Source organism: Gavialis gangeticus, unplaced genomic scaffold (genome assembly GCF_001723915.1).
Source record: "Gavialis gangeticus isolate Ggan-Ray unplaced genomic scaffold, GavGan_comp1, whole genome shotgun sequence".
In the NCBI taxonomy this organism is placed as follows: domain Eukaryota; kingdom Metazoa; phylum Chordata; order Crocodylia; family Gavialidae; genus Gavialis; species Gavialis gangeticus.
This window is the reverse complement of record NW_017729027.1, coordinates 7587162-7591738: the sequence shown is the minus strand read 5'-3', so window position 1 is coordinate 7591738 and position 4577 is coordinate 7587162.

The window sequence follows — 4577 nt, the reverse complement described above, 5'->3', positions numbered from 1 at the left end:
TTGGACTTTCCACCCCAGAGTTGACTTGGAGAACTGAGTAATATCTATCACTTCTGTAAGTATTTCCAGCACTGATGATTTATATAATTTTTGACAATAAGAAAAAACAGTACCCCTGTACCTTGGCCACTGAACATCCCTCGATTTTTAAAATATTTTCACAAAAACATGAATAATTCTTCAGACACCAGGACAAGTATTTTTCCAAAGGGGAGAGCATCACTTAAGGACTCCTTGTAGCTTCCATAATATCTAGTCTACAAACATTCCACCTACTGCATGAAGCATAAAACTATGAATGCAACTCTTTACTCTGCTTTTGATACTTGTTCCAGTTATGCCATCTCATGTATTACATAGCTGCTTCAAAGCACTTCACTTTTAGGAAAGTCAGCTACATGAAAATAAGACTTCAGCAAATACTTCACTCGCATGTTTTCATAGAAGCTTCCCTAGTGGATCAACATTCAGTCAACATTTTTAAATGGCTTTACATTTACCAGACAAAGAGCGAGAGAGAGAGAGAAAGTGGTTTCAGAGGCCATACTTTTACTGTTTCTCCATTGTCATCCACCTACAAGCCCTCAAGAAGAAATGACTTGGAGGAGAAAGGGGAAGAGGAAAGGAAGAGGCAGAGGAGAAGGTCAAGGAGGAGGAATTCTGCTGGTTTTGACACAGGAGGAAAACTGAGGCAGTGAGGTAAACTGTCTTGATCCCCAATTTCACACTGGTGAAGTAGAATGAGAAGTCATTGTTCATAGCCTTAAAAAGAAGTTGTCACCTGGCAAGACCTTGGACTCCTCATTAAGCCTCACTTTGTATGTAAATTGACAGTAGCATTCTTTCTTCTAAATTGGCCCAGTTCTTCCCCACTAAATTTACTCTACAGCAGAGCGGGCGAAATTGAGGCACAAGTGCCACAGGTGGCACAAACAGCTTCAGTGTATGGCATGTGACAGATCACGGAGGGGACAAGCAGTACAGCAGCTGGTAGGGCAGGACACAGAAGGCAGAGGAGAAGATTAGGCAGGGAGCATAGAGTAGGGAATAGAAAGCAGAGCAGAAGATCAGTTAGTGGAAGGGTATCAGAGTAGCACTCAGCAGGCTCGTCAACACAAGATGCTTACTGTGGATCTGACTAATTAGCTCCTCAGTAAAAGTCTCAGCATCTGCAGGTGCACCCCTATTAGGATGCAAGAAACTAACAAACTCTGCAGCAGGGTAGTATTTGTAAATAAAAATACCAGCCTACTACAGAGTTTTTTTTCATGTGCAGCAGTGTACAGTAGATGCTGACCCAGCTGGCTGGGGCATTAGGGTACTCCATTGTGGGAGCTACCCTCATGCCCCAGCCAGCCCCTCTGCAGCCCATTGAGCCTGGCAAAGCAACCCCAGGCTGGCAGGCTGACCCCCAGGGCACCCTGACAGCTGGGGCTGACTCAACCAAGCTCCATGTACTGCTCATGAATATTCTCAAGTTCATTGCTCTGGAGTTAATTGCTCTCGGGCGCACTTTCAAATAGCATGCCTAGGAGCAAAAAACTCCAGAGCAATAAGCTCCAGAGTTTATTCATGTGCAGAATTGTGCATGTAAGTATACTAAGGGGGGATGCAGGACTCATTTGAGGCACATTTGCCAAATAGCTTGGCCCCCTTTGCTCTATGTTATTATGGCTAGGGACAGACATTCAAAAAGCCTGAGCCTGAATTGATTCAATCTTTGCAGGTTAGTCTAACATGGCTAGGCGAAATCAGTTTTGTAACCAGATAGACATGCCAGAAATGCAGGTACATGCCTGCAGTGGCTGAGGCTAGAAGTGGGGGGGTGCTAGAGGAGCCCTCCCTTCCCTTCTGCAGGGAGCTGAGGGGGGCATGGCCAGGCCCTGGCAAGACACTATGATTGGGGAGGAGTCCCTCCCCCCTTGATAACAGAGCATTTATTATCACTGTTATCTGCATTTAGCACCCCATCAGAAAACAAAGCCTCACTTATTCTTAAACAGCTTTCTGCAAAGGAAGGAATGTAGGCACATTACCAGCTGAGCTGTTGATGACCAAAAGCCCTTAGCGGACACTGCCCTATCTGCCTTACACAGCAGACCACATGCTAGCTACAGTCCGTGCTGTGGGAGAGGCAAGGAAGGGATCTCTGCTTAAGCAATAAATGTGTGTGTGGTGGGGGAGGATGGGTAAGAGCAGAGGGGAGGGGCCAGCCCTGCTGTGGAGCAAAGAGCCCCACTCAGCCCAGGGAGCATGCTGGGGTGCTGGGGGTGTCTGATTTAGCTTAAACCAGCAAAGAGTCTGGGACAGATATTTCATAAACTGGTTTGACCCAAATCCATTAAATCTGATACTACGTTCAACCAGTACGTTATCTCAAACCAGCATCAGCCATTTTCAAACTGGTTTATGTGCACTGAATATCTGTTCTGTTACAGGTTTAAACCAGTTTCTGATCACTTAAACCGGTTTGTGTGTAAGGTCTGTCTCTTGCCTATCAGCTCCCACAGAAGTCTTGCATACCAGAGAGTAAAGAGTGGCTCATTTTGCCTGGTTGTATGTAAGTAATATACAGGATACTACCATCATTTTGTGATTTCTGAAACTGAAGAAAGAAGTTATTTCAAATGCATGAGGGAAAAGATTCCCTCCTCATCTCCTAGTGGAATATTGGAGACAAATTTCCAAACCAGAACTTAAAGCATACAGCAAAATGCACTTACTTCCTGTGAAAATAAAGAATAGCGCAACAACAGGGTTACATGTTACATTTTGTTTTCTTTACTTCATCACCATTGTGCTCTCCAAAGTTTTTTCCTCAGTCTCTTGGGACTGGGGTGAAGTGTAAGTGTCAAGGATAAGACAGTTGCTGTTGGATTTGTCTAACATAAATCTATTTCCCTGTTGCTAAATCTGCAGAATTCAACTCTTAATCCTACTACCAATTTCCACTTCTCCTGAGATGTGTTTCCTTGGACATGACCAGAGTGGAACATAGGGAGTATTCTAAATTCATCTCACTTTAAATTAATTGGTTGTAAAACATCCAGTTTTAGGAATACACAGTTCAGAGCTGTTTAAGGAGATCTCTGACTTGCTGCAGTTCAATTTTAATAAATCCTGGAATGCTGGGAACATTCCAAAAGAAGAGAGTTAATCTTGTGCCATCATTAAAGGAAGACAAACAGGATGGACCCAGGTGACTATAGGCTGATTATTCTGACATCAGTTCAAGGCCAAATAATGGAAAAGCTATTACAGGTTTCAATTAATAAAGAAATTAAGACCAAGAATTTAATTAATGCCAGTCAACATGGTTTTAAGGAAAATTAGTCTATTAACTAAGCCTGACTGCATTTTATGAGAGCACAAGTTACACTGATAAACATAACTGTCTAGATATTATAAACTTAGACTTTTGTGAGACATTTAACTTAACACTATCTGACATGCTGATTGAAAAGTCTTTACTTTTCAAGAGCAATAAAGTGTATGTTAAATGGATTAGAAAAACTGGTGGACAGATAGATCACAAAGAGTAGCTGTCAATGAGAAAACTATTATTGAACTGGGATTTTTTTATAGCATTCCCCTGGGAACTGTGATAAGCCCAAAGCAAATCAACTTTTTTATCAAGGCTCTGAAAGTGTTGAAGGCTAGACCATCCATAGTTAAAGCACAAATTTGAACTGCACTCTCTTGCATCGTAGGCCAGTGGACTATCCTTCCTCTCTGTGGCTAAGCTAGCCTACAACACATTCACGGTTAGTCTGTTCTGCCTGTGTGACAATCTCCTAATGCTCCAGTACTGCATGAAGCTGTTTGATCTGTACACTCCAATTTCTTCCTTTTCATTTAGAATAAATGTATTATTTTTCTCGGCAGCTGCAAATGCTAGGGTTTGCAAAAGATTTTATTAATGTATACATAAAAAACAGTAGGCTTATTCCTTCTGATGGTTTACATTGCTAAAGCAAATTAATATTTGCTTTATAGTATTCCCTGGCCTCTTATGATAACATCCAAATCCTCTTCTCACATAAGCATATGCTTCTCATTTACATTTACTTCTATGCGAAAGAACCTACGCTTGAAATATTCATTAGTCCCTCACCAATCCCAAGAAAGACTTGGTTCTCTTCATTGTAATAGGCATCCATCTACAGAATTAGAGTAGGGGGAACATGCATAAAGTTTTTCACATCAATGAATTTTGTATGCAATTAAGTCTTTTACACTGTGTGATATTATTCAAGATAATGTCAAATGCAATAGCCATTTTTTTATTATTGTTACAGCTCTGATGGCTTTATATCTGGCTAATTCAGTGAGTGAAACTGTTCCACTATTTAGTATGAATCTCAAAAGGCAGCAAGACTGTCTAGTATAACAAGCTAACAAGCATCCCTCTCAACTATGCTGCATGGCACAGAGCATACAGCTTCTGTCTCTTAAGAATGGGAAACAAGAAAAGTTGGAGAAGACAGAAGACAAAGAAACAATGAAGATGCCTGACACTTTTCTCACCAGTTGAGGGACCTGTGTTCCACAGAGTTTTTTCTACTTTTTCCATCACT